General features: G+C 41.6%; 1 non-coding gene across 1 annotated transcript; it reads left to right on the plus strand.

The window, feature by feature from the left end:
- Positions 1-2,701: 2,701 nt before the first annotated feature.
- Positions 2,702-2,842, plus strand: LOC132646170 (small nucleolar RNA SNORA48). Its single transcript, XR_009584295.1, has one exon. It is a non-coding gene; the product is annotated as a small nucleolar RNA SNORA48 (small nucleolar RNA).
- The last annotated feature ends 11,351 nt before the right edge of the window (positions 2,843-14,193 follow it).

Genomic DNA, 14,193 nt, shown 5'->3' on the forward strand with positions numbered 1-14,193 from the left:
AAGAATAAAAAGGAGAAAAAAATGAATGTTCCTCCCTTCTACTTTCTGTGCATCTCTCAAACCATGCTCCTGACTTCCTCTTCCTCTCTATGGCTTTTTCCTTTTTTTTTTTTAATTAATTTTATTTTTTTCTTATTAGTTACATTTTGTTAACTCTATCCCAGCTGTATCCCACTCCCTCATTCCCTCCCAATCCCACCCTCCCTCCCTCATCTCCTCCCTGCTACCTTCCAAGTCCACTGATAGGGGAGGACCTCCTCCCCATTCATCTGACCCTGTTTTATCAGGTATCTTCAGGACTGGCTGCAAAGCCCTCCTCTGTGGCCTAACAGGACTGCTCCTCCTTCGGGGGTGGGGAGGTCAAAGAGCCAGCCATTGAGTTCCTGTTAGAAATAGTCCTTGTTCCCCTTACTATGTGAAACCAATTGGTTACTAAGCTACCACAGGCTACATCCGAGCAGAGGTTCTAGGTTATAACCATACATGGTCCTTGGTTGAATGTCAGTCTCAGAAAAGACCCTGTGCCCAGATATATTTGGTCCTTGTGGTGCTCCTATCCTTTCCCCATCATACTAACTCCCCTTCTTTCATATGATTCCCTGTACTCTGCCAAAGGTTTGGTCATGAGTCTTAGTATCTGCTTTGAAACACTGCTAGGTAGAGTCTTTCAGATGCGCTCAGTAGACTCCTGTCATATGTTCAATGCACATCCCATTTGGATGAGGACTGATCATCTTACCCTGTGTTCGCTTTCTTGATTATCTTTTTTAGGTGTATAAATTTCATTATGTTTATCATATCTTATAGGTCTATATAAGCGAGTATATACCATGTTTGTCTTTCTCCTTCTGGGATATTTCACTCAGGATGATCTTTTCTAGATCCCACCATTTGCCTGCAAATTTCACGATTTCCTCCTTCTTGATTGCTGATTCCTATGTTCACTACCTGTCAACTGGTTGCTTCGTCCACCTCTTGACGTATGGTTGACTTTATTTAATCCTGTTTACAGTATTCAAACAAAAAGCTCTTGTATTAAAGCTGTGTGCCAAGGGTGGGACACACAACTAAAAACAGGTTTTTCCAGTAAATAACACAATCTTGGGTTCCCAATGTGATCAAATATCCTGCAACAGTATGTTTTATCATCTACTCTCTAAAGTAAAAAAAAAAAAAAAAAAAGACTTTTTTTGTTTTTAGTCTATCTTATTTGCCAAATTTTATTCCTCCAAGGGTGTACCCTGTACAACCCCTATCTTTAACTACATTTTCAAAGAGCTCTATACCTATAATAAGAAAGAGCTCTTGAACCTGTAACCTACTCTCTTGGCCAGTCAGAGTTTGGCAATTGCTTCCGTTGACCTGCACCAATTACACTGCTTGAGTTTGCTCAGGGGCAGATATGCCAAGAAGATTCCTGGAGCAATGGCCTCATCTCGCTATGCACTTATCTGTGCTTAATGATCTCCACAGAACAAGGAAGACTTCCAAATAGCTGCTAGGTAAAGTTAATTCTAGGATTTTCAAAAAAAGACTCAGACATAATTTTTCCCAGGAAAAGACATAAAATGAATCATAGTGCATAAAGTCCCCAAAGAATGCAACACACAGAAACCAAAAACCAAAAGTTAGAGAATGAAAGACAGTGATTGTAGCAATCTGCTCAGCTTTGCTGGATCTGTGTCAAGCAGCTGTGCTGGCTTCATGACTCTCACCGTTTCCAGTGGATATGGCAGTGCTACCATCTCTTAAGTGCTTTTTTTATTTATAACAGCTGTGGAGAGTTAGAAAGATGGTTGTAAGCTTTCAGGATATCAACATGACCGGGAATACACTACATCCATCCAAGGATAAAAGAGTCTAGTATAACAACAGCAAAAATTTTATCTCATTGTAAACAACCAGAAGACACTTCTAGATATTTCAGACCTGCTTACAGAGATTTTCTGCATCTACCTGTCTGGAACACCAGGGGTCTCAGGATAGTGCTGATACTGATATAATCAGAAGGCTCATGTAGAAAGTCAATGTCAGTCAGTCCATGGATGGTCTGAACATGATTAGAAAAAGTTCAGACAGAGAGGCAGAAGACAGACCTAGACACTCAGAATCTTAAACTGGAAGGACTAGCCATGAACAGCCAAAATATATTACCAAAGCATACAATTTTTATATGGACAGGCAGAGATGGCTACAAAAGAGTCAGACACATCATTGTATACAATTTGGATCCATTATAAGTAGACAAGGGAAGTCCAATTATACTCCTCTCAAGGCTGGTGAAGGATAAACAGAAGGCAGATAAATAGGTGAAATATGATTATAGAGTCTGATCTAGTACAAACAGAAAAGATGATAACTGCCACAGAAGCTACAAGATAGTCCAGGAATCTAAACATCAATCCATAGGCAAACTGTATCTACCCATAGAGAATTTACATTCAACACAAGAGCAAGATATGGAAAATCTAGAATCAGGATCATCTCATAATCAGATATACTGGCTGAATCCAAAGAAACAAAATACCAATGATCTTAATGTATTCAAGTCAGAGTCAATGAAACACAATTGTAATATCAAAGTAATGGTCAGAATCAACCCATGAATGATGTTAAGTCCCACTGAAGAAATAGTATTAACCTACCATAGCTAAGCAGGTGCCATTTCCAGCATACAGGGCAGCATAAAAGCCAAACTCCCCACCCCTGCAATCGGCAAAGAGACACCTTGTTGGTGGTGGTGTTCTTATATCAGTCAGGCATAGAGCAGATGACCATCCTTTGTTCATCCTAGCTTGATGCCTGATTTGGTGGCCAAAGATGTTTATGCCTAGATACATAAAAACCAATCTAATCTAATCTAATCAAATCCAGGCACTACAGCTTGAGAGGAAGCAGACAGAGACCTGCATTCTGCCATGTCATGTGCTAATGGGAAAGACGCCCACAGACCTGTCCTCCACCACGGACACACAGAGCCCCACCTACCACTCCACAGCATGACTTGGGAGAAAGAAGACAGACGGAGACCTCCAGGCATCATGCCACCCACAGTTCTGCCCTCCGACCCATGGCTGTAGACACCTGCTTGATGCCATACCACACAGTATGGATGAAGAATGTCATGCCGGGGCCCACCAGCTGTGTGGCCAGGCACAGCAGGAGCCGCCACAATGTGCAAGTATGTGGGGACAGATGGGAGGGAAAGAGAAGTGGAGCGGCTTGAGCATTATGAAGAAAGATGGAACTGGAGATGCAAGGGTGGAGAGGAGTAGCCTGTTGTGAGTGGCCAGCCCTGCCACCTGGAGCTATGGTGAGGTTCCAGCCGTGTCTGAGTCCGTGGATGCACAATGGCAGGGGTCAGTGTTGATGTCCATAGTTCATATTACCACTAGAGAACATGAGCAAATCCTTGGTTGGAACAGCCACTGGGGACCACAGGATGTCCAGGGACTGTGCAGAACTAGCTCTGCCTCTTACCAGCTTCACCACAGTAGAGCTGGGCCTGGTGGCAAGGATGTGGGAGAACAGGTACATAGGGCATGAGTGTGAGAGAGCTGACCCCACCATGGAGCGGCACAGGTGCAAAGGTGATGCCCCCCCGCCACTTCTGGCAGTGAGGAAAGCTGTGCACAAGGTCATGAGCATGGGAGAGCTATCCAGGCCCCTCACTACACACAGCAGTCAGGAGAGCAGGCCCTGAGCCTTGCCTGGACAAGACAACAGAGCTGACCCTGGTGGGGATAATACAGATGAGCCACCCCCAAGGGCAAAAACATGGGAAAGCTGGTCCTACCACTCATCCATAAGGTGGCCTGCATGTGGGTGTGCTGCCCTCTACCACCACCCACCCCTCACCAACTGCAGCAGTCAGGAGCTGGCTCCAGGGTCATGAGAGTGGGTAAGTTACCCTTCACAGGCTGCAGCACTTGGAAATGTGGGTCCTGCACCTCCCCTGGGCAGCACAATACAGCTGCCCTTGGTGGAGGGGATGCAGGAGAGCCACCCTGAGAGCTGGCCCTGCCACTTATCTGCCATGAAGTGGTTTGGGTGTGGGGTGTGATGCCCCACTTGCAATAGTAGGAGAGCTGGTCCAAGGACATGAATGCAGGAGAGCTATCCCTGTCTCTTTACTGACTGTAGTGCTCAGGAGAGTGGGCTCTGCACTTTGTCCCGGGCAACACAGTGGAGCTGGCCCAGATGACAAAGGCATGGGTAAGCCAGCCCCAAGGGTGTGAGGGCTAGAGAGCTGGCCTAGTCCCTCACAGTTTGTAGCAGTTGGGAGAGTAGGCTCCGCTTAACTGAGCAGCACATAGGAGCTATGTCTGGAGGTGTTGGTGCAAGTGAGCCAGCATGAGGACAAAAGAACAGAAGAGCTGATCTTGCCCCCTGCCAATGGCAATACTGTGTGGCCTAGCTCTACCAGTGCTAGGGCATTTGCCCTGGTGATGTGGATAAGGGAGAGCTGGTGCCCTGATCAGCTCTGCTACCACACAGGCCCAGATCTATGGCTCTGATTTGGCCCTCTCCAAAATCTGTATCATCTGTTAATGGTTGGGATGGGTGAAAGCTGGTACTGTAGATCCAAAGCTACAGGATCCCCATGACACAAGGCAACAACAGGATAACTGGGAGGAGTCCTGGTAAGGATCCAATATTAATGGTGTCATAGAAGCCAGAGATCTTGAACCAGACCAATGACTCATTGCAATAAATATTTACAAGTGAAGATGTGTGGACAGAAGGATACACTGACTTACTACAGCTTCCATGATGAGATGTTTTCTATGCTTTAAGGTGTGTGTGTGTGTGTGTGTGTGTGTGTGTGTTATTTTATGAGAGAGGTGGTTCTCTGGAAAGTACCATGCTCAGAGCCAGAAGTGTGTGCTTCTCCACCAGAAGGTCCAAGCACCATCAGTCTCCAGGCAGAAAAAGATGAAGCATGGGGTCCTTAGTTTAGCTTCCCTCAGGAACATCAGGCTCCGGTTTGGGAAGTGTAGAATGTGGAATGAAGCCTATGCCACAGAATTTCCACTCTGGCCAGAGATGTGGTAGAAAAAGATTTCCCCACAGCAAAGTATTATGGCTCTTTTAGTTGGACTGCTAGCACTAAGTAGCAACAGAAGCTCAGGGCTCCAAAACCAAGACAAACAGCAGCAAAAGCCAGGCCTGATTAGGGTGAATAGAATGGCTGCTTCGAGAACAACTGACAGCTCGCTACTGCAATGAGCACTGCAGCAGGCAGAGCAGAGAGAAAGATGGCTGCCGCGATCCCGCTGACTCGAAGATGAACAGCAAACTCCTGCAGCGACCAGGCAAGCGTCGACAGTGACCACAACTGGTCTGGCAGAAACTGCCTGTGATGGTCCCAGTGTTGGCAGCCTGGCTGACAATCAAGTCCAGGGATCCAGCGATGAATTTTTTGGGGGGGAAGAGGGAGGGATACAGCTCAGTAAGAAAACAGCTAGTCTCAGATGATCTTTGGTGAAATAGATGGTTCATGTGCTTTATTTCATGTGAAACAGGGACTTATGAACCTTGAGCAGTGGGGAGGGGTTTTGAGGATGAATGTGTTTCATTGGTTGAGACTAGGATACTGGTGATGCTCTATTTATATGGGGAAAGATAACAGGTGACAAGCTCACGTGACTGACCTCCCGTAACCACCTTGGGGTTTTGTCACATGCTCCTGAGGCAGGCACAGAAACAGGAAGAGAGTTTGGTCCCACACCTTCCATTCTCAGGATGAGATTTTAAATCTCAAGTTTGAGGTTTTCAGGGTTTAAACATGGTCCATCTCACTAGTTCCATGCCAATTCCCCTGAAGGCATGGACCATGAGCCCCACAGGGAGGTTGCAAGAGAGAAGGGCAAATATGAGGGGATGGGAAGATGGGAGGAACTGAGGTGCATAATATAAACCTCACAGAGAAACAATAATTTTTAAAAAGCTAGATAACTATTAATTGATAAGCTGGCTCTGCCCATGGGCCTTCATGATCCAGCACAGAAGATGAGGCTCTCTCTCTGTTTCTGATTCTCTCATCTATTTGCACTTCAACCCTTTGTTTCATACCTTCTTTCAGGTTTTCTTGACTTCTCATCTTTGTACTTACATGTTTTTGTTCCCTAAAGCTCCATCCTCAATTATCTGCCTGTTTAAATATGTTTCCAGTCTTATAATTTATCAAATAAGTTTAAGAGGTAAAATGTACTGCTTGCTCAAAAAATTATTGGAAATTCTCATATAGATTGGCTGAAAGAGGGTCTCAGGAGCTCTGTTTCTAACATTAAGGTATTCTAGTCAGCCACAATGATCTGATGATACTAGAAAATCTAATGCATTGGTTTGAGTCTGTGGAATATAAAATCAGCAAAAAGTGTATCAGCTTCATATTTCACCCTTATTCCCAGACAACAAAAACCTTATATAATATTAACATTTAAATTACACCACATAAGTATGCTGAGGAGGATAAATACATACTATCTCTTTAATTTTTTATTAATTACACTTTATTCACTTTGTATCCCCCCCCCCCGTAGCTCCCTTCCTCCTGCCCTCCCAATCCCTCTGTTCCTCTCCCTTCTCCATGCATGCCCCTCCCCAAGTCCACTGATAGGGGAGGTCTTCTTTTCCTTCCTTCTGATCCTAGACTATCAGGTCTCATCACGAGTGGCTGCATTGTCTTCTTCTGTGGTCTATCTCTTAATCATAGCCTGTTAAATATTCTGTCTTTCTATGTCTGTGTGTGTGTGTGTCTATCTGTATATCTGTCTACCGATTGATCAATCCATCCAGCTATCTATCAATCAATCTATCCATCCATCCATCAATCCATCCATCCATCCATCCATCCATCCATCCATCCATCCATCCATCCATCTATCTATCTATCTATCTATCTATCTATCTATCTATCTATCTATCATCTTTCTCATAAGTGCCATCATGCATAAAGCTTCAGCTACAAAGAACCATTGGAAACAACATGGGAGAAAGAAAATGGACAGAACTTTCTGGATCTCTTCTCTGTCCAGTAGATGGTGCTACAGGTACACCTCACCTGCTCCCAGATTAGCAATGAGTTTCAGTTTTTTTTTAACTTTCTTTTTTTATTTATTTATTTTTTATTTTATTTTATTTTAATCACAGGTCATTCACTTGTATCCCAGACGTAGCCCCTCCTTCTTTCCCTGTAAAACCCTCCCTCCCTCATCTCCTCCCTGCCCTTCTCTAAGTTCGATGATAGAGGAGGGCCTCCTCCCCTTCCATCTGACCCTAGCTTATCAGGTAAATTGAGGACTGGCTGCAATGTCCCTATCTGTGGCCTAGCAAGGCTGCTCCTACCTCGGGGGGGGGGGGGTAGAGGGAAGCAAAATGAGCCAGTCATTGAGTTCATGTCAGAAATAATTCTTGTCCCCCTTACTAGCAAACCCACTTGGATACTGAGCTACTATGGGCTATGTCTGAGCAGGGGTTATAGGTTATATCCACACATGGTCCTTGGTTGGAGAAACAGTCTCAAAAAAGACCCCTGTGCCCTGATATATTTGGTCCTTGTGGGGCTCCTGTCCCCTCTAGGTCATACTACCTCCCCCTTCTTTCATATGATTCCCTGCACTCTGCCGAAGCCTTGGTTATGGGTCTCAGCATCTGCTTTGATACACTGCTAGGTAGAGTCTTTCAGAGGCCCTCTGCAGTAGGCTCCTGTCCTGTTACTTGTGTTCTCCTACTTCCAATGTTGATCCCCTTTGTCTTTCTAGGTGTGGATTGATCATCTTACCCCTGGTCCTCTTTCTTGTTTATCTTCTTTAGTTGTACAGATTTTAGTATGTTTATCCTATCTTACAGGACTAGTGCCCGCTTATAAGTGAGTATATAACATGTGTGTCTTTCTGCTCTTGGGATATCTCACTCAGGATGATTTTTCTAGATCCCACCATTTGCCTGCAAATTTCATGATTTCCTTGTTTTTAATTGCTTAGTGTTCCATTGTGTAAAAATACCACAATTTCTGTATCCATTCCTCCGTTGACGGACATCTGGGTTGTTTCCAGGTTCTGGCTATTATGAATAAAGCTGCTAAAAACATGGTTGAGCAAATGTCCCTGTTGTGTACTTGAGCATCTTTTGGAGATATGCCTAGGAGTGAGTGGTATAGCTGGATCTTGAGGAAGCACTATTCCTAATTGTCTGAGAAAGCACCAGATTGATTTCCAAAGTGGTTGTACAAGTTTACATTCCCACCAGCAATGGAGGAGGGTTCCCCTTTCTCCACAACCTCTCCAGCATGTGTTGTCCCTTGAGTTTTTCATCTTGGCCATTCTGATGGGTGTAAGGTGAAATATCAGGGTCATTTTGATTTGCATCTCTCTGATGGCTAAGGATGTTGAGCATTTCTTTAAGTGTTTCTCTGCCACTCTATATTCTTCTACAGAGAAATCTCTGTTTAGCTCCACCCCATTTTTTATTGGGTTGCTTGAATTATTGCCTTTTAACTTCTTTAGTTCTTTATATATTCTGGATATTGGCCCTCTGTCAGATGTAGGGTTGGTGAAGATATTTTTCCAATCCGTATGCTGTTGTTTTATTCTGACAACCGTGTGCTTTGCTTTACAGAAGCTTTTCAGTTTTATTAGGTCCCATTTATTGATTGTTGATCTTAGAGCCTGTGCTGATGATGTTCTGTTCAGGAAGTTGTCTCCTGTGCCAATGAGTTCTAGGCTCTTCCCCACTTTTTCTTCTAACCGATTTAGTGTATCTGGTTTTATATTGAGGTCTTTGATCCACTTGGACTTTAGTTTTGTGCAGGGTGATAACTCTTAAGGAGCAAATTTTCAGTTTGGGAAAGCAATTTTTTTCAGCATCTGAAATTTATATAATTAGAAGCTCTGAATATGATCTGAGTTTGGGCTTTTTATTTTTTTCATTCTTTGACAATTATACACACACTGTTTGCACTGTCACCCCCTATTGCCATCTTTCATTCTCCTCTAAAACTAAAACTCTTCTACCTACTTCTTCCCACTTATCCTGTCTTGCTTTGATGTCTTTTTACCACCTACTGACTTTAATTATAGTTTGATTCATGCTTGCATGAGCATGAATTGGAGGTTATCTATTAGGACATGAACAAGTTCTCAATGTCTACACTATTGGAAAAAATGGCACATCCACCTACCCCAACACACAGTAACTTCATATAGTCCCTCATGAAGGGTGAAGCTTTATGAGCATTTCCTCCATGGAAGGTGAAATGGTGACAGGCCCAATTTTTACTTGTAACCACAGTTGCAGTGAGTTCGTGAGTGGAATGGGTGTATCACGTCCAGAAGACACGATTTCATCTCCAAACTCTGTCTCTTACATTCCATCTGTCTGGGGAGCAAAATTCCTGGGTTAAACATTCTACTCCCCAAGAACTAGCTCCAAAACTATACCTTTTCCAAAACTATGCCTGCTCAAAACTTCCTAAGAATATGCAGATCTGAGTTTGAATCTTGCTTCCTTTAATAGCCAGTTAATTCAAGCCTGTTAAGTCACATCATTTAATGAAATGCTGTACATCAGCATACAGTACACTGTGCTTTTGCAGAAAGGATGAAATAATGTCTTTTCTCCTCTCAATATGTCAGAAGCACTAAAAAAACAAAAAACAAAACAAACAAACAAACAAACAACAAAAAAAAAACAAAAACAAGATCCTGGCACATACCATTAAAACCTTTTCTCATGCATGGTAGCAAATTATCATTATACCAACATTCAGGAGGGAAAAGCAAGATTAATATTCAATTAATATTCAAGGACAGCCTGGATTCTATAACAGATTCTAGAATAGCCTGGGCTATGAAACCCTTTCACACAAGAAAGAAAGGAAAGAAGGATCTTTATTTTATTCTATTCTATTCTATTCTATTCTATTCTATTCTATTCTATTCTATTCTATTCTATTCTATTCTATTCTATTCTATTTTTTGTTTATTTGTTCATTTTGCTTGGTTTTTGGTTTTGGTTTTTTGAGACAGGGTTTCTGTGTGTAGCCTTGGCAACCCTAGACTCACTTTGTAGACCAGGCTGGCCTCGAATTCACAGAGATCTACCTGCTCTGCCTCCCCAAGTGCTGGAATGACAGGCTTGTGCCATCGTGCCCAGCTGGAGAGAAGGCTCTTTTCTCTTGAAGTCCATTATCACTAAAGAAGTAAATCATTAACTAAAATTATAGAGAGAAGTTTTTGTGCCCAACCTTGCTACTGTAGAGTACATACTTAGGAAACCATGAACCTAGGGTTTACAACCTCCAGGACAATCTGATTAAAATCTCACATTGGTAATATTTAATACAGATAGAAACGGCCAGAACACAATTTCAATATGCAACTTATTTTCATTATACAAACCAGGAAATAACACTTGACAAAATTGTTGACAAAAGGACATTCAGAAAATGAAGCCCTGAAAAGTTAAGTATTTGTGAAAGTAATATAATATATAATGCCAAGGCAACAAACTATTTCAGAAAGAGCAAATTCCTTCCAGTTAGCTCAGATGTAAAATTTTCTTTCTCACATCAGGTCAAAATATATTTCCTTCTTATCAGCAATCAGTGTTCTGTCCTCATTCCACATATACTGATTAATCGGTACGTAAGAGCTAGCAGCTCTACTGTACCACACACTCCAGCCTTCCCTGTGAAATTCTACTCCCCTCAAACCTTTCCACCAAGCAAATGGAGCAAGATCAGATAACCGTGGTGCTTACGCCATATCAGGCACGCTACAGTCCACAAAGCAGTGGCTCTCAAGCTTCCTAACGCTGCAACCCTTTAATACAGTTCCTCATGTTGTGGTGAGTCCCGAACCATAAAGTTATTTCGTTGCTACTTTATAAATGTAATTTTGTTACTGTTATGAATCATAAGATAAATATCTGGGTTTTCCAATGGTCTTAGGTGATCCTTATGACAGGGTCAATTGACCCCTAAAGGGGCTGCAACCCACAGGTTGAGAGCCACTGCCATAAAGAATGTTTTCTACATTTACAACTAATTGAAAGAATATGTGACATACAAAATTCTAAGATTAGCGTCCATAAGTGAATTTTATCCAAACACAACCTTTTATATAAATTTCATCTATGGGGGCTGGAGAGAGAGCTCGGAGGTTAACAATTCTGGCGACTATGCCAGAGGACCCAGCGTTTGATCCCCAGCATCCACATGGCAGCTTACAACCATCTGTAACTCCAGTTCTGGGAGGTCCAACACCCTCATCTAAACTCCACGGGCACCAGACACATACACGATACACAGACATATATGCAGACAAAACATCTATTTTAAAATAATTTCAAAATACACTGTTAACTACTGCTTTCATGCTAGAATAGCAGATTGAACAGCTGCTAGAAGGAGCATCTGGCCCATGACACGGATCATGTTTACTGTCCAGCCACATATAGAACATTTGCTGACACCTGGCCTCAAAGGCATGTTCATCTGCAACAGTCTCCTTCACAGCTCTTTCCTGCCTCGGAAATAACAGCTCTTCACTCAGCAAATTCCACCTCCCCTTCACACCCACAGCCTCAGTCACACCTTTAAGAAGGGCATTGCTCTCATAGAGTGTGACAACCTGTCCCAAAGCAGGCATCCAGGGAAGCACAACTATGGAATAGACAGCCTCAGGGTAGTTTCTAGGGGGAAAAATAGTCTAATGATAGTTGAAGTTAGAATCATGTAATTTGTCATTTGCCAATTTTTGCTACCACACGTTCTCAAGTCTGATGACTATATTACACACATTTTAGGTTCATTTAGCTTGGGATATCGTCAGTAAAGTTTATGTTATCCATTCAAAATGGATAGAAATCGGGGACAAGATCCATAAGAGTGAGCAGAGAAAAGCTTCCTCATTTCCAACACTAAGATTCTATTGCTAAGATGATTGTAACAAGAAAATATCAAATCCTCGTTCTACTAAAAATAAAATAAAAAATAAAGTATAGGTTGGTCTAAGCACAGGTCTGAAGGCATGGCCTTGGTCCTTTTTTAAATTCAACTCAAAATGGCAAATATTTATTGAAAAATTTTACACACCAAGTAATATCAACAGGGATTCTTACTGACCATTTTCAGTTCTATAGGAATCATAGTCTAGAAATTATATAAGGGAGAGAAAATATGTGTGTGATGGAATAATTAACCAAGTAACTAACAAATCAAAGAATTGGCGATGGATATTAATTTCTAGTACATTTACAGGTACTATGATTTTTTCCTTCCTTGTCAGTATGTTTAACTTATTATTATTATTATTATTATTATTATTATTATTATTATTTATTTATTTTTAACTTTTGAGTTTGCAGGATGAGTTAATGGCTCGGTCAGTAAAGTGCCTACTGTACAAGCATGAGAACTTAAGTTTCTATCCTAGCATCCAAGCTAAAAAAAAAAAAAAAGGAAAGAAAGAAAGAGAAGAATAAAAAGGAAGACAGGAAGAAAAAGCCCAAGCATGGTCACAGGGCACCTGTAATCCTAGCATGGAGGAAGGGTATGTATCTAGAGACTGGCAGATTCCCCAGAGCTAGGCAGTATAGCTGATTGGTGAGAAATGGCTTCAGTGTGAGACCCTGTCTCAAAAGACAAGATATAAAGTGATCAAGAAAAATGTCTGACATTGACCTCTAGAAGTAAGTACACATACCCCCTTGTACACATTCACATACACACACACACTTTTTTGTCCTCTAGTTTTTTACATGGTTAATAATAATAATAATAATAATAATAAAGTGACTTTAAAAAACAAACAAAAAGTGACTTTAAAGATTATAAAATATTACAATTGACATAATATTTTATCAGAATGGATAGCTCAATACTAACATGCTTGCCTCACAAGCATCAAGACCTGAGTTCAATCTCTACAATCAGTGTAAAAATACTGGGTGTGATAGAGCATATTCATAATCTCAGCTCCCCAGAGAGAAAAACAAGAGGAACCCTAGCTGGCCAATCTAGCTTAGTACCAAGTTCCAGACCACTGAGAGACTCTGTCTCAAAGAAAGTGAAAGGACTACTCAGACCTGGCTTGATGGCATACACTTTTAATTCTAGCACCCAGGAAAGCAGATATAAGTGGATCTCTATGAGTTCAAGACCAGTCTGATTTACATAGAAAGTCCCAGCTAGGGCTACAAATTAAGATCCTGTCTCAACAAAAAGATGTTGAGACCTGATGATGATACCTAAAGTTGTCCTCTGGCCTACACACACAAACAAAATCATGCATGTACACATTAACTTAAAAATAATGAACAATTATGATTCTATCTTTAGTAATTCTGGAAACATCTCTTTCATAAAGGCCAAAGTTAATTATGAAGAACAGCAATTCACTAGACAGATACTGCTAAAAGATAATCCAAGAAAACAAAAAAGATGAACTAGCATGGTATGTTGAGGTAATTAACTCCAGATGGACAGAGAAGTAAATATATATCTGGAGAAACAATGGAACTTAAGAGAAGCAACAAGCAAGATCATGAGAGATCTAGAGAACATACATTTCTTCCTGCTAAAGTTATATGGTAGTTAAAATGAAAGCTACATTCACAAATAGCTGTATAATAGTTGTATAGGTTGAGCAAAACCAACAGATGAAAAGAAGAGCCTCTTCAGCCACTACTGATTCCAAGAGGTGATAAAATTATGGCTGGCACTTTGGCTAGAATCTCTTATATAAAAGCAGTTTAAAATAAATGTGTCTAACTAGGTGATATTTCAGGTTCCTTCTGCACAACAAATTCCATAATTTTTTTTTTGACATTTGGGTTCTGATGTCATTTCATTCAACTTCTATTATAGCTGGCTGTCAATGTAATATTACATAGCTGGGCACACACACACACACACACACATCTTAAAAAAAAAAAAGCCTTTCTGTAAAGTGTCCTGAGAGTTTGACAGGTGGGGCTGATACTAGCCCAGATTTGGGAACTGCTATTGCAATCTCAGGTTAACATGCAAGGAAGTAAGAAGGTAAACACCTGGGAGGTGCAGACGGAGAAGGAGCTGGACTTGTTTAGGAGTGAACTAGGACATTTCAAGGAAAGCACCTCCTCCCTCAGATGGACCATTATTGTTCCTATAAAAAGGCCAGTGTTTCCGATGAGCAGCACCCTGCA

This window comes from Meriones unguiculatus, chromosome 10, assembly GCF_030254825.1.
Source record: "Meriones unguiculatus strain TT.TT164.6M chromosome 10, Bangor_MerUng_6.1, whole genome shotgun sequence".
NCBI lineage: Eukaryota > Metazoa > Chordata > Mammalia > Rodentia > Muridae > Meriones > Meriones unguiculatus.